At 37.5% G+C, this 22,563-nt stretch overlaps 1 pseudogene; it reads right to left on the reverse strand.

Annotated features, from left to right (window-relative positions):
* Positions 1 to 20,427: 20,427 nt before the first annotated feature.
* On the reverse strand, positions 20,428 to 21,711 carry LOC101722508 (spindlin-1-like; annotated as a pseudogene).
* Positions 21,712 to 22,563: the final 852 nt, after the last annotated feature.

Genomic DNA, 22,563 nt, shown 5'->3' on the forward strand with positions numbered 1-22,563 from the left:
ATACCTCAAAGAACTAGGACTAGAGGTCTCATTTGACCCAGCTGTTCCCTTGCTGGGTATCTTCCCCAAAGAATTAAAAGAATCATAGGACAGTGATATATGTTCACCCATGTTTATAGTGGCACAGTTTGTAATAGCTAAAGGTTGGAAACAGCCCAAGTGCCCATCAACTGGAAACTGGATAAAGAAGATGTGATTTTTTTTTTATAAAATGGAGTACTACTCAACCATAAAAAATGAGAAACTAGAGTCATTTGTAGCTAAATGGATGAATATTGAGGCCATACTCTTAAGTGAAATAAATAGAACTCACATGTGTAAATGATGAATAGTTTCTCTAGTGTGAGAAACTGAAAGTGTAAATAAGGGATAAAATGATTAAAATGAATAATTGTTAATTTGAAATAGGAAAACAGGTCCAGAGAGGTAGGGGTGAAGGGAGGGAAAAGGAAAAGGAAAGACAGGAAAGGAAAAATTATGAGAAAAGAAAAAGAACATGGAAGTGATGTCTGTGTAAACAGGGAAGGGTGGAGGGGGTGAAGGGTGCACATGTAATGGGGAAAAAATAATCAAGATACATCATGTACAGGTACAAGCACCCAATGATAAATGTAAACATATTGTATAGCTAAAATGTAATAATAAAAGAATTTAAGAATAAGAAAAAGAAAAAAAAGAAAGAAAGGGGAATGGAAGGAAAAGAAGGGAGAGAGGAGAAAGGAAATGGAGAAGAAGAAGAGAAAAGTAATAGGGATCAATTTAGTTTCAGAACACACTAATGTTAGAATCTGGATAGAAATAGAAAGGCAGAGTCTAAATAAATGCTAACAAAATGAGAATAGTAGCTTGTTTTTAAAGTGAATGAAAGAACGCGTTTCAAGAAGGATTGAGTGTTTCTGATGCCATCAAGTGGTTGAGTAATACATATTAGAGTGAAGAAATATCCACAACAAACTTTCATAATTACACTGAGGTAATTATCACTAATGTTTCTACTTTAAAACTGAGAAAACAGATCAGCCCGCTGCAGACAGGCAGGTCTGCCCATACCCTACTGAGGTCCTGAGTTGCGCAGAAGACACCGAATCACCCCGCTGTAGACAGGCAGCCACCTGATTCCACACTACAAAGATGCAGAGGACACCAGACCACCAGACCAAGATACTGAGTCCCACGGTTCCTGGCCCAGAGGTAGGGGCTTCTGAGCCTTCATCCCACTGCTCCCAGCCTAGAGGAAAGGGCTTTGGGGCCACCTTCTGTCCTGCTGCTCCTGGCCCAGAGGAAGGGGCTTTTGGGCCACCTTCTGTCCCACTGCTCCTGGCCCAGAGGAAGGGGTTTCCCAGCCACCATCCCTCTGGCTGCTCCCAGCCCACAGGAAAGGGCTTTTGGGTCACCATCCCTAACCATGCTCCCGGCCCCTGTCCCACCTCACCCAGCTCAGAGGAGGTAATCCGTGCAGGCACTAACAGCCCCCTGCCCCAGTCAAAATGAGAAAACACGGAAATAAGTCTCAAAACCAGACTTCCAGATCACCTACAGCAACCCCAAAGGGAAATGAGATGGAACACTCTGATACTCAACCACCTGGACCCACTGAACTGGCAACAAAAGGGGATCTGGAAAAAATGAAATCAGAAATAATTTCTCACATAACAGGAGAAATTGTGCCCCTAGTGCAAGACATGATTAATAAATCTAGAGAGGAGCTCAGGAACATGATGGAATCCCAACATAAGAAACAAATGGAATCCATAAAACAGATGCAAATAGATTTCCAGGAGAAGAAAAACTCCATTGAAAGTCTACACAGCAGAATGAGCCAATGTGAGGACAGAATTTCAGATAGAGAAGATAAGATTGCAATTAGTGACCAGGAAAAGAAAACTTGCTTCAAAATTATAAGGGAACATGAGAAATCAATCCAGAAGCTGCTAGATGAGGCAAAGAAGAATAACATAAGACTGATTGGGCTCAATGAAGAAACAGGAGAGAGTGGAGATGACATAAAAAATCTCTTCACAGAAATAATGGCAAAAATCTTCCCAAGCAGGGGAAAAGAGCTTGACATACAGATAAGTGAGGCATATAGGACTTCAAATAGCCTTGATCAAAAAAAAATCTACACACAGGCATATAATTGTTAAGATTCCAGAAACACAACAGAAGAACAAAGTTCTCCAAGCAGTCAGAGAAAAGAAACAAATCACATACAAAGGAAAGCCCATCAAAATCACAGCAGACTTCTCAACACAAACCATCAAGGCAAGAAGAGTTTGGAGTGACATATTCCAAATCCTAAAGGAAAACAGCCTCCAACCCAGACTGATGTACCCTGCAAAACTATCTTTCAAAATGGATGGAGAAAGAAGATACTTTCATGCCAAAGAGCACCTTAGGAACTTCATGAATACCAAACAAGCACTCCAAAGAATTTTACACAATATTCTAGGAACAGACATTGAGGATCACAACCCCAGGAAGCAAAGCAGAATGAACCCATCTGGCATGACAAGAAATTAAATGTAAAGGGGGAGAACCCAACAAAAAGAAAAAGTCATGGCAATGACAAGTCAATATGTTTCAGTTATAACCATCAACGTTAATGGTCTCAATTCACCAATCAAAAGAAATAGACTGGCAGAATGGGTCAAGAAGCAAAATCCAACAATATGCTGCATACAAGAAACACACTTCATTCAAAAGGAAACTCATAGACTGAAAGTTAAAGGGTGGAAAACAATACTCCATGCGACAGGAACCTGAAAAAAAGCAGGAGTAGCTATCCTCTTGACAGATCAAGTAGATTTCAAACCAACACTGATTAAGAGAGATGAAGAAGGACACTACATCCTTGTAAAGGGAAGAATCCAAGAGGAAGAGATGACAATCATAAATATCTATGCACCAAACACTAGTGCACCCAACTATATAAAACAAATATTAATGGACATGAAAAGTCATATATGCACTAATACAACTGTAGTGGGGGACCTCAACACCCCACTGTTACAAATAGATAGATCAACTAGACTAAAAATAAATAATGAAATACTAGAACTCAATCGAACTCATGAACAAATGAAGTTAACAGATGTTTACAGAGTGTTCCACCCCACAAAATCAGAATACACATTCTTCTCAGCTGCACATGGGTCATTCTCAAAAATAGACCACATACTCCCACATAGAACATGTTTAAGTAAGTGCAAAGGAATTGAAGTTATCCCCTGTATATTATCAGACCATAGTGCAATGAAATTGGAGATCCATAGCAAAAGAAACTCAAAAAATTTCATAAACATGTGGAAATTGAACAACACACTTCTGAATAACCAATGGGTCACAGAGGAAATTAAAGAAGAAATCAGGCAGTTCCTTCACTTTAATGACAAGGACAATACAACATATCGGAATCTATGGGACACAATGAAAGCTGTCTTATGAGGGAAATTCATAGCAGTGAATATGCATATTAGGAAAACAGAACGATCCCAATTAAACAACCTGATGCTGAACCTCAAGCTTCTAGAAAAAGAAGAGCAGGACAACCCCAAAGCTCATACAAGGGAGGAAATTATAAAGATCAGAGGAGAAATCAATGCAATGGAGACTAAGAGAATGATACAAAAAATCAATGAAGCCAAGAGTTGGTTCTTCGAAAGAATCAACAAAATTGACAAACCTTTAGCCAACCTTGTCAGAAAAAGGAAAGAAAAGGCCCCAATCCATGCAATTAGGAATGAAAAGGGTGAAATGACAACAGACCCAGCAGAAATCCAGAGGATCATCAATACCTACTTCCAGAATCTATACGCCAGTAAGATGGACAACACAGAAGAAATGGACAGATTCCTAGATACATATGAATTACCCAAGTTGAATGAAGAAGACCTAAAAATTCTGAACAACCCAATATCAACCAATGAAATTGAAAATGTAATTAAAAACTTATCAACTAAGAAAAGCCCGGGCCCTGATGGCTTCACTGCTGAATTCTACAAGACATTTAGAGAGGAACTGCTGCCGCTCCTGTTTAAACTCTTCAATGAAATTGAAAGGGAAGCAATACTCCCAAATTCATTCCTGGAAGCAAGCATCACCTTGATCCCCAAAGCAGAGAAAGACCCAACTGAAAAGGAGAACAATAGGCCAATCTCACTAATGAACATAGATGCAAAACTCCTTAATGAGATAATGGCAAACAGAATGCAGAAGATCATCAAGAAGATCATACACCCTGATCAAGTGGGATTCATCCCAGGGATGCAGGGATGGTTCAATATATGAAAATCAATTAATGTAATATACTATATCAATAGAGCCAAGGACGAAAACCATATAATTCTCTCCATAGACACAGAAAAAGCATTTGACAAAATCCAACATGCATTTATGATAAAAACCCTACAAAAATTTGGAATAGATGGTCTCTACCTGAATCCAATAAAAGCCATCTATGAAAAACCAACAGCCAATATCATACTAAATTGTCAAAAACTGAAATCCTTCACACTAAAATCAGGAACAAGACAAGGATGTCCACTGTCACCACTCTTGTTCAATATAGTTCTGGAAACATTAGCCACAGCAATTAGACAAGAGAAAGAAGTAAAAGGAATAAAGATAGGAAATGAAGAAGTCAAATTTTCAGTATTTGCAGATGACATGATACTCTATATAGAAGACCCCAAGAACTCCACCAAAAGTCTTCTAGACTTAATAACCAAATTAAGTCAAGTAGCTGGTTACAAGGTCAACACACAAAAATCAATAGCTTTCCTCTTCTACACCAATGACAGACTCACTGAGAGACAAATAGGGCAAATAATTCCTTTCACAATACCATCCAAAAAACCGAAATACCTAGGAATCATCCTAATGAAAGAAATCAAAGACCTCTTCTCTGAAAACTATGGCACTCTGAAAAGAGAGATTGAAGATGATATCAGAAAATGGACAGACATCCCCTGCTCCTGGGTAGGAAGGATTAATATAGTGAAAATGGCCATACTTCCCAAACTGCTATATAGATTTAATGCAATTCCAGTTGAGATCCCAGCAGCATACTTCATCGACCTTGAGAAAATAATCCAAAAATTCATTTGGAACAAGAAGAGACTCAGAATAGCAAAAGCAATTCTAGGTAACAGAGACATGGCAGGTTGTATCACAATCTCCAAACTGCAACTATACTACAAAGCTACTGTGATAAAAACAGCATGGTACTGGCAAAGAAACAGACCTGAGGACCAGTGGAATAGATTAGAAGATGCAGAAACAATGCCAGGCACACTCAGCCATCTCATCTTTGACATCGGAGCCAAACACCCTCAGTGGAGGAAAGATAGCCTCTTTCATAATTGGTGCTGGAAAAATTTGGCTTCAACTTGCCAAAGATTAAAACTAGACCTATCTCTCACCATGCACTAAACTAAAATCAAAATGGATTAAAGATCTAAATATTAAAATAGAAACTCTGAACCAGTTGGAACAGAGGTTAGGTAGAACCCTTGAAGACATTGGTGTAGGAAAAGATTTTATGAACAAAACCTCAGTTGCCTGTGAACTAGCACAAACAATCAACAAATAGGATCTCTTCTTATTAAAAAGCTTCTGCACAGCAAGAGAAACCACCAGCAGTGTGAAGAGACAACCCACAATGTGGGAAAAAATCTTCACCTGCTCTTCCTCAGACAAAGGTCTACTATCTCGAATCTATAAAGAACTTGAAAAGATCAGACCTCCAAAATTTAAAGACCCAATCCAAAAATGGACATCTGAAATGAACAGACATTTCTCAGACAAAGAAGTAGAAATAGCAAATAAATACATGAAAACATGTTCAACATCACTGGTCATTCGAGAGATGCAAATGAAAACAATGCTGAGATTCCACCTCACTCCAGAAAGAATGGCTGCTATCATGAAATCAACCAATAACAAATGCTGGTGGGGCTGTGGGGAAAGAGGAATCCTGCTCCACTGCTGGTGGGAGTGTAGACTGGTGCAAGCACTGTGGAAATCAGTATGGAGATACCTCAAAGAACTAGGACTGGCAGTCCCATTTGACCCTGCTCTTCCCCTGCTGGGGATCTTCCCCAAAGAATTAAAAGAATCATACCACAGTGATATATGTGCACCCATGTTAATAGCAGCACAGTTTGTACTAGCTAAAACTTGGAAACAGCCCAAATGCCCATCAACTGGAGACTGGATAAAGAAAATGTGGTTTTTTTTTTTATAAAATGGAGTACTACTCAGCCATAAAAAATGAGAAATTAGAGACATTTATAGCTAAGTGGATGCACATTGAGGCAGTCCTCTTAAGTGAAATAAATAGGACACACATGTGTAAATACTGAATAGTTTCTCTGGTGTGAGAAACTGAAAGTGTAAATAAGGACTAAATGTATAATAGGTAATGTGAAATAGGAAGAAAAGGGGCAAAGGGGAAGGAAGTGGGGGGGCTAGGGGAAAGGATAGAAGGGAATGGAATTAATATGAGAAAATGGAAAAATAGGAATAAAATCTTTGTAAATAGGGAGGACTGGAGGGGTTGAAGGGAGGGCTGGGCAAGGGTGAAAAATAAGAACCAAGAGAGACTATGTAAAGGTGCAAATTTCCAATGATGAATGTCATTATGTTGTATACCTAAAATGTACCAATTATTAGAATGAATAATCAATAATGTAAAGTAGGAAGAAAAGGTCCAAAGGGGTAGGGGTAGTGGGAGGGGCAGGGGAAAGGAAAAAATGATGAGAAATTGAAAAAAATGGAAATAAAGTCTTTGTAAATAGGGAAGGGTGGAGGGCGTGAAGGGAGGGCTAGGAATGGGGAAAAAATAAGAACCAACGTGCATTATGTAAAGGTACAATTCCCAATGAGAAATGTAATTGTGTTGTATACCTACAATGTACCAATAAACGAATTTAATACAAAAATAAATAAATAAAAAAAATCAAACTGAGAAAACAGGAGTTTTATAAAAATATCGCTTAAAAAGAAAGTTCTGAAAACTGGATTCTAAGGACAAGAAGTTTGTAATAAGGAAGTAGAAACTGAGAAAGCACATATAAAAGGTATGCTTTGAGAGAGAGAACTGATCAGGATCAAGATTCAGGATCCCAGCTTAGGTTTAGGAGAGTGAGCCATCACATTATGTAACACGAATGATTCCTTCCCTCACAGGTATGTCCAGAGTGTCCACTTTGTGTCACACACTGCTTAGGCTCCGAAACAGTAGTTTTCTAGGTCCTGCCCTCAAAGACCTTGCATTCCAGTGAAGGAAACTAACAATAAGCAAGGAAGTAAATAAATAACATTACAGTTTCAGGCAGCAACTATTGTTAGAAAGGAAGGAGTCTAGAAGGGTAAGGTGGAGAATGAGTCAGGAAGGGATAATATTTGAGCAGACAATTACATGAAGTGAAGGAGCACGTGTGAGTAGATGCAGGCGTAAACCTGTTCAGGGCTGGAAATGGATTGCAGTTTAGTCTGCCTGCCAAAGAGCTCCAAGGTAAGGAAGTTTGGTAAGGAAGTCTGGGCTGTGGGAAGGGACTGTGTGTGGTGTAAGCCATGGCAAGGAGTTTTCATTATAACTTAAATGCAATGTCTTAAAGGAATTTTAAGCAAGGAGAAGATATGTTATGATTTTTATTTTCAAAAATTCACTGTGCCTGCTATATGAGAGAGACTAAGTACAAAACAGATGCAGGGAGACTAGTTAGAAAGCTATGACAGTTGTCCAAGTGAGAAATCTGTTACAGCTTTTCAAATATAAGCTAAAACTTTAAATTCTTATAAATCTTAGGGATGCTGAGGATCAGAGTCCCCTTGATGTGTGATTGACATATGTGATTAAGAAAATGAGTGAGATTACAATGAGGTAAATCTGCCACCACCAACAAAATCATTTCAACCACAATTAACTGCTGCTACGGATTGAATGACCTCCCCTATTCATGTATTAAAACCTCAACTTCCAGTGTAATGGTATTAAAAGCTGAAACCTCTGGCAGTTAATTAGATAATGAGGTGGAGCCCTTATGAAAGGGATTAGTGCCCTAATCAAAAGAAGAAGAGGTATGCAATTTCTCTCCATGCTGTGAGGATACAGTGAGAAAATAGTCACTTGCCATTGTGGAAGAGAAGTCTCACCAGAATGGAATATGTCAGGTACCCTAACCTCAGGATTCCCAGCCTTCAAAACTGTGGCAAGTAAGTTTCTTTGGTTGAAGCTGCCCAGTGTCTAGCATTCTATTAAAGCACCCTGGCCTGACTGAAGATCACCAATGTACAGGCATTGATCCAAACTTAAGCTGTAAGATTTCTTAGCCCTTCTTTATATTTTTATAAGCTATAATAGGGTAAAATGTTTCATTTTGTTCTTAGATTTTAATTTTAAAATGTTTTATAACTTACAAGCATCATTTACATGGATGTTAAGACACATCATCATTCACATATATTGAGCAAAAAAGAGAAATATTATGAACTATTCAAATATTTTATATGATTACATTTCAGTGTTATAAGAGAATAAAAACATCAAAACACATGGAATAAACAAACATATATTACAGAATAATCCAATAAAAATTAACTATATTTCAAAAGTTATGAGCTTTCAATAATTTCTTGCTGTTAGTTCTAGGGAATCATAGCAACCTACCAGAATGGTAGGAAAAAATCCCTAAATATGAACAAATTTCTCTAGAAGAAATGAAAAATTACTTGTCTTTCTGTGTGCCTAGTATTAAGAACTCCTAAAACTCCAGTTAACTGAAACTAATAGAAACCTACCTGGAATTCCATTTTATGCTTATAAATTCTGAAATACATTTTTACTTAAGAGTATTAGTCCTAAATAAATCATGTATATTTATTGATATAGCAATGTTATTCTAGTTTGTGCAAGTGTTGTCTATCTTAAGCTGATTGAAAATACTTTCAAAAGACCCAAATGAATATGAAGGAATATCCTAGATTACTTTCAATATTCTTCCCACAGAGGGTGGGTTCAGAGATGCAGCAATATTAAATCCTTAGAGTCTCTACTGCTCAGTAAACTGGAGAATAAAAGGTGTCTTAGTCACAACACAGAGTAGGAGTTTGCTAAGCTACAAAAAGGGATAAAGCCACTATGAACTGTGGAAAGTGAAACGCAGGACATTTTCAGGCGACGTAATCTTAATACTTTTGGATAAGCAATAGCCTGAAATTAAGCTATATTTTAGAAGTTTTTGAGTATTTGATTTAAGTAATGAAATATTTGTACTAATATTCTGTGAAGAAATGTACATTTAAAATGTTCAAAAAAGAGAAATTTATATTTGTAAATCAATTTAAATATATCCTGAACAATCTTTTTCAACACTGTTGATTTAGAAAGCCAGCATTCTGATTATTTCTGGCAGAAAGAGTCAATGTAATAAAACTGACAGAGACCTGCCTCAGGAATCACATAGGTCACTAAGTTTTTAGTAGTTGAAGCTTCAGTGTTTACATATGAAAACCATAAATAATGTCTAAATCATTATATTTTCATAAAACTTAAATAAAATAGAGCAAAAATCTTAGAGTAAACATGTTTGTTTTTTATCCTGTCCCATCACTGAAATGACAAAAACTCACAGGAGTATGATCTGAATTAATGAAGCACTGTCTTATGTAAGATGCTATTAGTGAAAATTTATTTCTTATTGCATAAACCAACAAAGGATGTTCTGCCTATACTAAAAACTGAAGAAATAAATGTACAGAACATATACACTGCAGAAAGGCAAGAAACAAAATTAATGAAAGGAAAATCTAAGGAAAGGGAAAGGAAGAGAATTAGGTAAGATGAATTCCAGATAATAGAAATACTTCCCACTCTAAGAATGTAGAGACTTATGGAAAGAGCAACAGGAGGGTATTCCAGACACAACAAGGAAATAGTACTTAACATTTATAAAGGGCTATTAAATATTAGCATAAAAAATTGACACTTCCATGGAAATGTGCCAAAGACATTGACAACTAAATGAAAACAAATTTAAAATATCATTATATACATAAATAATTGCTCTGCCTTTATAAGAATAAATTAATTGAAGTATCTTTTGTCTATCAAAGTAAAAGACCTCTTAAAGGGATAAAACTCAATGCTTACTGATGAGAAACAAATCTGGAAATATCTATAGAAGGCTGTTAAAATAGTTTGTATTCTCTAAGTAATTCTGTCTCTAAAAAAGAAATCAGGTGTGAAAATTATACATAAGGTGTTTTTTTGGGTTTTATTGGTACCAGGGGTTGAACTCGGGTCCTTGCACTCATAAGGTGTTAATTTAAGCACCAATTTATAACATAGAAAAATTAAAGTGACCTATGTATCCAAATAATAGATTGAATAGAAACAAATGGTAGGTAAACTATGATCATCTAGATGGTGGAGTATTAGAGAGTTAGTAAATATATTCTTTTGAAATTTTTAAAAGAATGGACATTGTTTTCTTTATCCATGAAAACACAGCCAAAGAATAATATACAGATGTAGCTCAGGAAATTGTACAATACTGAATTGATTCTATGCAACCTTGTCATAACATAGATTTTAAAAATATAAATATTTAGGCTTAGATTAATAATATAGAGATAGGGAAAGAAGAGATTGGTTGTGTCTTTTTTTGGGGGGCCATGAGAAAAGCTCTCACTATGTAGTCCAGGCTGGCCTTGAAATCATTATGTGACAAAAGAAATCCAAAAGTAACCAGGGGTAGCTATATTAATATCCAAAACAGCAGTTTTCAAGACAAAATTAGAAGAGTAATAAGGTCAGTACATGTTGATAAAGTAAAAATCCACCAAGAGGATTTGAATATATATCCTCAATGTTAATGCACCCAATTTCATAAAACAAACACTGCTTTGCATGAATGCATAGACAGACTCCAGTACAATTAGAATTGATGACTTTAATACCTCAATCTTAACAGCTAGGTCATGTGGACAAAAAACTCAATGAAAGGAAAGAAGGGAATGGAATTAATATGAGAAAATGAAAAAATGGAAACAAAGTCTTTGTAAATAGGGAGGGGTGGAGGGGTTGAAGGGAGGGCAGAGGAAGGGGTAAAAATAAGAATTAAGATATATTTTGTAAAGGTACAAATCTCCAATGATGAATGTCATTATATTATACACCTAAAATGTACCAACAGAGTTAATAAAAAAGCTCAATTAAAAAATCAGAGATAAATATATTATAGGCCAAATGGGTTTAAAGGACATGTATAGAATATTACATTGAACAACTACAGAATACACCTTTTCAGTAATCAGCTCATAGGACTTTCTCCAAATTGCATCATATTTTAGGCAATAAACTTGTTTTGGCAAATACAAAACTTGAAATGATTTTCTGCATGTAATAAAATTTAATGGAATGAAACAAAATTGAAAACAAGATAAACTACACAAATACATGCAAATTGAACAATACACTTTTGATTAATCAGAGGGTCATTGGAGAAGTGGGATGAGAGGGAAATTCCAAAAATCAATGAAAATGTCAACAAAACAGCTGGGCATGGTGTTGCACACCTGTAGTCCCAGCACTTGGGAGGCTGAGGCAGGGGGACTGCTGAGGATTCGAGGCCAGCTTGGGCTACATTGGGAGTTCAAGGCCAATTTGAACTATGTAGTGAGATCCTGTCTCAAAAAACAAAAAACAATACACACACACATAAACACACACATTTAACTAACAAAAGGGGAACACAACATACTCGAATCTCTGAGATATAGAAGCACAGTCTAAGAGGCAGGTTTATAGTTATAAGCGGCTACATAAAAAAAAATCAGAGAAATCTCAAGTAAATAACCTAATATTGCATCTCAAATTCTTAAAAAAATCAAGATCAGGGCAATCTCAAAACCAGCAGATAAAAATAATAACAATCAAAGCTGCAATTAATAAAATAGAGACTAAAAGAACAATTTAAAGGATCAAGGAAACAAAGAGTTGGTTCTGTGAAAAGATAAAATTGATAAACCCTTAACCAAATTAACAAAAAGTAAGAGCCGTTCCAAGTTAATAAAATTAGAGATGAAGAAAAGAATATTACAAAAGATACTACTAAAATCTGGAGGCTAATAAAGGATTATTCTGAGAACTTAAATTCCAATACACTGGAAAAGCTAGAAGAAATTGGTAAATGTGTAGACACATGACCTCCCACAATTGATACAAGAGGACATAAACATCTCAATAAATCAATAATGAGTAGTTACATTGAAGCAGTAATAAAAGTCTTCCACAAACAAAAGTCCAGGACAGGAAGGATTCCCTGGTGAATTTTGCCACACCTTTAGGAAAGAGCTAACACCAATGTTCCTGAAACTATTGCACGAAATAGAAAGGGAAAGACTCCTTCCAAACTCATTCTATAAAACTATTACCATCCTGATACCAAAACCAGATAAAAACAAAATTGAAAAAAAGGAAAACTGTACACCAATCTCCTGGGTGAACATACATGCAAAAATCCTCAATTAAATACTTTCAAGTTGAATTCAACAACACATACAAAGATCATACACCAAAATCGTGTTCCAAGGATTGTTCAACATATACAAACCAATAAACAACACACCACATAAATAGAATTAAGGATAAAAATTGCATGACCATCTCAATGGATGCAGAAAATGCTGTGAACAAAAATTCAACATCCCTTCATGCTTAAACCCCTGAAGGTATCACACTTGTTTAAATATTGCATTATTTCTCCTGTGTGAGAAACTGAAAGTGTAAATAATAAGACCCGAATGTGTAATAGGTATTGTGCAGTAGGAAGAAAATGTTCAAATGGGAATGAGAACCAGGGAGAGGGGAGGGGGAAAGGAAGGAAGGGGAAAAAAGAATAAAAGGAAAAATGGAAACAAAGCTTTTCTAAATGAGGAGGGGAAATGGAGCTGAAGTGAGTGGAGAATGGGAAAAAGAATCAAGAAAAAATATAATGAAACATAATTACATAGAAAAATATAAATTGTAATAAGTATACTAAAAAACCCATCATAGATTCAGTGCAATCTCTGTCCAAATACCAATGGCATTCTCTTCATAGACTAAAAAATAAAATCCTAAAAATTCATATGGAAGCACAAAAGACCCGGGATAGTCAATGTAATACTGACCCAAAAGACCAGTGCTGAGGTATCATGGTACCCAATTTCAAAATAGACTGTAGAACCATAGTAATAAAAACAGCATAGTGTTGGGATAAAAATGAACAGTTAGATCAATAGAATAGTGAACCTAAGAATAAATCCACACAGCTACAGTCAACTGATTCTTGACAAAGATGCCCAAAACCATACATCCGTGAAACGAAAGCCTTTTTAACAAGTGGTGCTGGGGAAAGGAGGCATCCGCATGAAGAAGATTGAGATAGATCCGTATCTTTCAATCTGTAGAGAAATAAGTTCAAACTGGATCAAAGACCAAGATATAAGACCTGTAGCCTTGAAACAGATAGGAGAAATACTTCAAGGTATAGGTGCAGGCAATTAGTTCCTGAACAGGATTTCAGTAGCTTAACAAATAATATCAAGAATATAAAAGTAGATCACATCAAATTAGCAATCAACAAAGTGAAGAGACAGCCTACAGAATTGGAGAAAAATCTTTGTCAACTACCCTTTCAACAGAAGATTAATACCCAGAATACATAAAGAATTCAAAAAACTTATACCAAAAAACAAATAATCCTATAAATAAGTTGACAATTGAAGTGAACAGACAATTCTCAAAAGAAGTACAGTGGCCAATAATTATATGAAAAAATGTTCAACATCTCTAACCACCAGAGAAATACAAATCAAAATTACATTTTATTTCCATCTTACCCAAGTTAGAAGGGCTATCATCGAGAATGCAAAAATAATAAATGCTGCAGAAAGTACACGATAGGTGAGTATAAATTAGTACAGCCAAAATAAAAATTGGTATGCAGTTTCCTCAAAAAACTAAAGTTAGAACTACCATATGATCCAGCTATACTAGTCCTCAGTTACCTGCAATCACCTTGCTATAGATAGGATTCTAGTTTTCAGTGGACGTGTTAGAAGAGGTAAGAATTAGCATTAAAAGTATAAATGAAGGATATCGTTTAACAATGAAAGTTTTCAAGACAGGAAAAATCAATTTAAGTGTCTTACTGAAACAAAGGTCCTTTGCAAGCTTAAAGAACTTGGGGGTTGTGCTGGGCAGAGCAGATTGTCATCTTGTTTGGTTTTGGGATCCACCTGGGGGATTAGTAGAGCACACTTTTGGGTGTCTCTTGGTGGTTCATGGAGGCATGGTCTTTGGATCTACATCTGGTCTCTCACCCTTTTCTCTCCAGTGCTGCTTCCCACCCACTTTGAATTAAGTAGCTTTGCTCCAATGCACATTTCTGCCATGATGTTCCTGCCTTGGAGGAGCCAGTCAGCTATGGACGGAATGTCCTGAAACAATGAGCCTAATGAAACTTCTCCTTTTAAAAATTAGGGGTGTTGCGGATTATGTCTAGAAATAGCAAAAGCGAATACAGGGCTCAACTCTGGTGAATATAGATATCCAAAAGTTTGATGTGGATGGTGGGACCCAGTGGCAAGTAAGGAGAAAAGGGAGTAGAAAGAGGCAAATTTACCTCTGGCTTAAAGCAGGGCTTCAAGTGGTAGCTGTAATGGAACCACCTGTGGTGAAGACAAGAACGATAGAGGTAAAGCCATAGGGAGAAAGAGTTATCAAGGGCTGACAAATTTCTCAGGCTTGAGAATCCCATGTCTATCCTGTTCTTGGGTGTTGGGGATCAGGCTCTGTGACTTGGGTCCCATAGAGTCCAAGGCTGATATAACTTGTTTCAGGAACAGAAAAGCTAATTTAAAAATCCACAAGCTTTCTGGCTCTGTGGGGGAAAACTCATAAACACAGCACTCCTAGGGCAAGATAGCTTTTGCTGAGGACAGTGCATAGAATGTAGGCATCTGGGTAGAGGGGAGGTCTGCTCCTCATTAATCTTGTCCCCCATTACTCATTAGTCATGCATTTACTGACATCTATTTGCAGTTACTGTTCCACAAATGATGCACAATCCCTTCCCGCTAAGCTTCTTGCTGGCTAGTAAAAGCAGGTCCACTGGAGAGATTTTTGAGAGTGTCCGCTAGAGGCATATCTCTCTTTGGACCCCCTTGCATTCTAAATCATTGTCTCTGTCTCTTTTATCCTTCATTGTGCCCTCACTCAGGCAACAGGGGATCTGATCAGCCCCCAATACTTGGAAGTTTCTAATTTTATTTCCAAAAGACATGTAAAGAAGTTGTTATTGACCACTATTCCAGTTTAGGGTTCACCCTAAAGAGCATCACACTTCTAACCTCATTAATTCTCCAACTTTCTTTAAGCTTATGGGGATCCTGTGGTACTACAGATAGGTTGGTGATGAACAAAGAATAAGAGAAATAAACATGCTTGTTAGTATTGCAGAAAAGATGAAGTGGGCCACAGCATACACTGTACAGAGGATGAAAAGGAAGTTAATATTGCAAAGGTAGACAAAGACATGACTAAGAAGAATTTTTTAAGTCACCTCCACATTTGGACTTTCGTTGTTCTGAAGGCCCAAATGAGCAACTGAAGTAATTTTGCAAAGCAACAATACATTTGAACAAGGCATTTAAAAAGTCTAATTGTAGAAAGAATTTTGAAGAAGCAAGGTTTTAAGACAGGGACACCCATTAGAAGACTATAAAAATAGTTAAAGAAAGAAATAACAATGATGACCCAAGACTGAGCAGCAGTAATGGAATGGAGAAAGAAAGGAGAAGAAAAGTTGGGGAAACAGAGCTCTTAAATGTGGGATAGAGAGAAACAGGCAATGAGTGATGCTTGTAATTTGAGATAGTGAGAAGGATGTGGCAGAGGAAGAAAAGGAAAATGAATTTGGTTGAGGCATGTTGACTATGGAGCAGCAATGTAAATATCTATAAATATTAATGTAAAAGAATTAAGGTCATTTTTTATTCTCATCAAGCAGGAGGCCAAAAGAAATTGATATCTTGAGACCTGAAAACTAAACGGTTATTTCTCACATTACAAAAGGATTCCTTACTCTGTATAAAATGGTTCAACTAGATTCTTCTAAATCTTGGCTTTTCCCAATGCATTGAAACCATGATTAGGTGTTTAAATGCAGGTCTGGAAATTAATAAGAGGGATTACTTTGGGGTAGGATAATGTTAATGGAAATAAAAATTCTCTAGAGAGAAAAAGGAGACAACTAAAAGATAGGAACTGAAGAAAAGGGGAAGACAAAAATGAAGAGAAATGCAGAGAAAAGCACAAAAGAATATCATGAATTCAAGAGCAAGTGTAGCAAGCTCAGGAAGGTAAGGGTGGATCATGTAAGCTTTGTAGAAGAGTGTGGAGTCATACTAAGGACAAAAACGACGGGGATCTGAAGGACCAAGCAGAGTTCTCTCTTTCTCAGAACCCAGTAGTGAGCTGGCCAGTATGCTTGTGTACTTTTGGGGGTTGTAGGAAAGGCTCTTCATAGAGGAGGAACTTTAAACTAGGTTTGCCATCTCTGAAACCCTAAATTCTGCCTCGATTAGCACTCTGACCTTAGATTTGACCTTAGTCTCAGCATCTAGAGCTGTGAAATATAAGCATTACCTAAATGATTGATGAGACAATTCAATGAGATCATGAAGATTGGTATCTGGCTCATAGAAAGCATCCCATAAATGATAGTTATTATTGTTAATAGAAAGTGAGTGCATGGATTCCAAACAATTTAATATTCCATCACACACAGTACTTTAACTCATTCATCCTTCCAACAGCCTGGAATTCTGCCCTTAGAAAGTTGGCTCTTCCACTCACTAGCATTACAGTGTGAAATTCTCAAACAGACCTCATCTTCCAAGTAGCAGAAGGGATTTAGGCCATCACAGTTCCAAAGTAGCATGCAGAATAATAGTTTTTTAAAACTGCAGGAGAATTGGAGAAAACATAATTTTACAATTTGGAATTATATCTTCTAATTTCAATTGTAGGAGAAAATATTGTATAATTCTGGGGATTTTTTGCACATAAAGGGTTTATTTTAAATGTTTTAAGGATAGGATAGATATACATCATAATTATAAAAGTTACAGAATTAACAGATTTATATTGTGTATATTTCTAAATGCAAAGAACAGGAAACTGTCTACATATTGTATAAAATAAAATTAAAATTAAAAATGAATTCAAGCTTGAAAGATGAGGTCATTTACCTAGTTTTAAAATGTGAACATGAAGACCTCTGAACTATGCACATTCATCCAAACTGCACTCCAATGATGGAAAATACAAAGAGCGCAACATTTCCAAGGAACCACAGATATTTCAACCATAATCAAAATTGTTTCTGTTTTTGTCTTTGGAGAACTTGCATTTTTTAAGACACTCATCTTAAGAGTGTTTTCAGGCACTACAATTTGTGACAATTAGAACAGTCTTCTAATGGGTCTACAGTGTTCAGAGATTCAAGCCCAATGCACTTCAGGATTTGGCACATAAAACAAGAATAGAAATGAAATCTGGTTTAGAAGTAACTGTGATTTTTAAATAATGCACAGTCCCTTCAAATGCTGCATGACATATACAACGGGAAAATCACCTTTTGTTGGCACTACATTTGCTTCACCAGTGCATTTTCATCCTACAACCACTAGAACAGCACAGTAAGCAAATATACAGGAAACTGAAAACAAATAAAAATAAAAAAAGAAAACAAAAAACCCTAAATATCTTTAACATGCAATTTTAGTTACACTGAGCATTCTACTTAGAAAAGAACATGTAAAAAAGGATGGTCTGCTTTTAAAATTCTTTCTGAAAGTTTTACGTGGCAGCCTGACATCACACACGCATGTACACACAATATAATACTAGAGCAGGTAAATGAAAGGCCAACAAATTTTATACATAGATTCATGTCTTGTGTTGTTGCAAGTCCCATGATAATTTTGGAAATTAATGTTGAATTCCTAGAACAGGAACCAACATTCAGATACCAGAAAAATGCAAGCAGTGCATGCAGGTCTGAAACATGAGACTAAAATGAAGCTCAAGACACATGGGCTCCGGAGAAGAATTAGTCACAGCATTAAATGAAGTGTAAGTCACCAAAAGAAAAAGAATGGGAAAAAAGATGGTAAAACAACAATAACAAAAAACCCTTCCCCTTCCCTCAGCCCAAAAAGCAATAAATGAAACAATGATTAAAATCATCACCATGTTGCATTCCTCTAGGGACTGGGAGATTATGGGTATATTAAAAGTTGCTAAAGTTGCTTGCAGAAAAACCACAATGCAAGTTATTAGGTAATGCTAGAAATGTATCAATTGACCCAACCCTTGGGATACTTTAAAAGGAGCTTTATTTTCAGCCTGAAGTCACTGCACCACATTCTGCACAACCTCTGTGCGTGCTGGACACACTCACCATCTCGTGTCACATGTCAGTATGGGCTCTGGGAGCCAGGCTCAGCTCTGGGATTTACATGCAGGGAAACAGACAACAGATCTGCAGGATGACACCTGTTCACACACGCAAGAGACATCTATGACTGGAGCATCACACTGCTTTGAGCTTGCCCCTTGGTGAAGCTGCTCATAGTGAAGCAATGGGCATAGGACGATTGCAGCTTGGGACAAAGAATTGATGTACTATGTTCATATGGTGAGCAACCATTACCATCCAAAAGCACAAGGCACAAGTCTTCAGGAAGGCAAAAATGGGCATCAAGCAAACCATACATTGTGAGGCCCTAAACTGGAATGATTGCTAACATAAAGAACAGCCCCCAAAGACATGGCAAGGACTTCAAATCCAAACCTCTGATGTTTAGTAAGACAGCAAGCCCATGCAGGCTCTGCATAAACCACAGGTCAGATTTCCCATCTCTACAAGACTGGTTTCCAATGCCACCTTTCTCCTGGTTGTCAAACCAACTTGTGATTCTATTTCGGTTTTGAACAATCTTATGGGAATAACCCACAAAAAGACTCTGTGGTGAAGGGCTGCTATTACACTGGCAAGCCAACATGGATAAGTAGGCCTTCTATGGCAACGTATCATTGACATGCAAACCTCCATGGGTCACTGGAGGAAATGAACCCACATTAACAGCACCCCTGGTGCAAGAACACACGCTTGTACTACCACAAAAGATTGAGCTGTTTATTATGTCCAGACATTTTTTGTGGGGCAAAACTGGGGGGAAGGGATAGGGAAGGAGAAAAGAGACCTTCTGACCATAATCGTATACTAGCAATAACAGAAAAACAAAACAAAACAGAAAAAAACCAAAAAACAGTTCCAAAGAACATATTAGAAGGCAACAATGCCATTCTTAAACTTACATTTTAAATACAAAAGCACTGTTCTTCCAGGAACTCACCACATACACACAAGCCATTGATGTACTGTTGCCTTTTAAATCCATGAACTAAAATCGATTACTAGTTTGTATAAGTAATGGGCTAAATGTACCATCCAAGACACACCTATGTTATTCTGAGTGAACAAAGGACCTGGACTAAGCTAAAAAGTATTTAAAATTAAAATGTAAACAAAACAACTTACAAAGTTTAGAATTAAAGGCAGCCTTTTACCCAGATTTCTCACCAGTCAACCAAATGTGGGTCATGAACTGTTCATAAGTAATTCATATTTGGACTTACAGTTTAAAGCCTCCAGATTAAAATAGGTGCTCTGAACTCCTGATTTTCAAAATAACTGAATGTGCCTATGTGCTTCCTGTGCCCCAATTTAATTTTAAATGAAGAGCAGGAACGTCATAAACATGACCAACTTGAGTCAAGCACTCTGGTTAAATTGGAAAAAATTGAATCATCCATCCCAATCCATGAGGAAAGGACGGCCAATGGTGTGTGTGTGTGTGTGTGTGCATGTGTGCCTCTGTGTGTGTGTGCACATATATATGATATAGATAGGTAGATATAGATACATATATCTCAAAAAAAAGGCAGTAACAAAAATACCAAACTATGCTTGCATTGTGGCAGAATAAGATGGTGTTAAAGTGAAGGGGGGAAATGATTAAGATCTATTACAGATTTAAATGACTATGATACTAGCTTAACTTTTACCAAACTTGCCTGTAACTCCTCTCCCAACAGACAGACTTCTTGTAAGATGAAGTTCTCTTTACACAAAATGCTTTGTGTTCACATCAATCTGTACTGTTCAGAACAAAACCAGTTCTGCTGGCAAAGACTGTGGGTTCGCAGGGACATTTAAGTTTTCATTAAACTGGAAAGCAATCAAGTCTTTATGTCTACAAATTATACATTTAATAGTTTCACAAATCTGGCAGAGTTTGTGATGACATCTAGGATGTTTTCACCAAATCGTAGACATAAATATGGAAATCATCATCAAATTTGATGAAATAGATGGATGGTTTGGCTTCTACTTGATGAATGACCATGCCAGTCCTTTTCGAGCCATCTTCTTTGCCATATTCCACATGTTTGCCTACCAGGCTGTCCATAACTTCTCCTGGCTCCCTTTCTGCTGGAGGTGAATCATTAGAATCAGCCATGATGCAAAGGTCACCCTCTTTGTAATCATCTAGGAGCTGGTACATGTACAATACAGAGTCTTTCTCATATGTGATGTAAAACCATGTGTTCATGACAGGTGCTCGTGCTAAGACCATTCCCCTCCATTCATCTTTAGAGCTATCCTCTGTCTCGAACATATGCTCCACTGCTTTACCAATCATTGTGTCTGCTAAGTGTGCATCGCTAATTCGAGATGTTGCAACTCTATCAGGGAGTACTTCGAGTGCAGAAACTCTTTCATCTTTATTAAGTTATAGTCCATAAACACAGTCAAATCCATCATACTTTATAAGATACAAAGAAGGATTTACGGGCATCTGGTCCAGGACAGTCGCCTTCTGTGGGCAACAGGGAAAGGGGATGTTACTAGAACCTCTTCAGTAAGTCCTAGTCTCCTGGGAGCCATGGCAGCACAAGGTGAATTACAGGAAAGGTAAAAAAATGAGACTTTGAAAAGAAGCTGAGCTTTGGGTCTGATCAGTGCTGCTTTGGGCAGCAAAGACGAAAGCCCCCAGTTTACTGCACCTTTTATTCAGTACATCAGGAGAAACAGATGTAACAAATGACTTGCAGAGAGTTCAGTACATCCACATAAACAAGATGTAACAATCCAAGAACAATGAGGAACTGAGTAGATGAAGATTTTGTTCCTTCCAGGATGTCTTCAACTGGTGTAATCTTGTCCTGGAGAATCACAGCATCATCAGATCATTGAGGTCTCAGTTGTGACCAGAGTGGAAAATGGAATTATGTCTTGGAATGCTATAGCTGGGCTGTAGGAAGGAGAAATAGGCTAGCCAAATGATTTTTCCCTAAAATTATGTAGCATTGCTCTTGACACCCTTCCACTGGGTGACAGGGCCGTTGTCCTCTCTCCACCCATGCTGGATCCTGCAGCCTACGATGTTCCGCCGGGGCTGGGACACAGGTTTGCTTGGCCCCACACCGCTCCGATGTTTTGTGTGGGCTGTCCTCTTCTTCATCATGTTTTCAGACACTCCAGCATGTCCTGCATCAGCTCTGGACCGCTGGCCAGGTGACTTTCCGAATCGGGTAATTCATCTGTATTTACGTGAGCAGCAGAGCTGCGGGACTAGGGTGAAAATTCAGTATTCTCCAATTTGATACTTTGCACAAAACGTCAGAGTTCTTGTTAATCCACCATCCAAGTGTCTCTTTCACAAGCTCAGCAAAACCATATGGAACCAGAAGCACTCTGCTGGCCACCGAGGCCACCGTCCTGAGCCCCCTTGGTCCTCCGTGGCTCACTCACGCTCCCGCCGGCCCAGCCCAGCCAGAAGGCACTTCCCCGCCCCAGCTCCTTGCCGCAGCCGCCCCCCGCCGCCATAATTCTGTTTTTTAAGCAAACTTATTATGTGTAAGAATCATAAGATTTCAAAGAAAGTGTTAAAGATGAGGAAGCTCAGCTTAGAAACATAAGGGTTTTAAAAAGATGAATTTGTGATTCTGAACTTAGAGAAACCAACGATATAAACCTTGTTAGGAAGGACTATGCCCTGTCTCCTTCCTGTTGGTACAATGACATACTTTTCTTAACAAATGAATGCATCTGAAATACATTGATAAATTATATTTCATGTACACACATACAGTGATACACTGATTACACTGATGGCCCCAATTTTTTCTCATTGATTCAAGCCCAATCTTTGATTCTGAGTTTAGTTGTGTTCATGCTGACTGGCTCTGGCCAGTGGAGACATATTAAGGGTAGAGGCTTAGAAAGCCTTTCAACACTTCCTCTTGCTTGCTCTTGCATCTCCCTTCTTGCAGCTTGGCTCTCATAACCCTGGGAATATGCTTTGGTTACTTTTGGTTTTAGAGGTTGAGACAAGTAGGGCTGAGCTGTATCTGCCTTCATCCTAGCTGAAGCCTTCCCA

Source organism: Heterocephalus glaber, unplaced genomic scaffold (assembly GCF_053883595.1).
Source record: "Heterocephalus glaber isolate CG9 unplaced genomic scaffold, H.glaber_assembly_v1.0 deba00000818, whole genome shotgun sequence".
NCBI lineage: Eukaryota > Metazoa > Chordata > Mammalia > Rodentia > Bathyergidae > Heterocephalus > Heterocephalus glaber.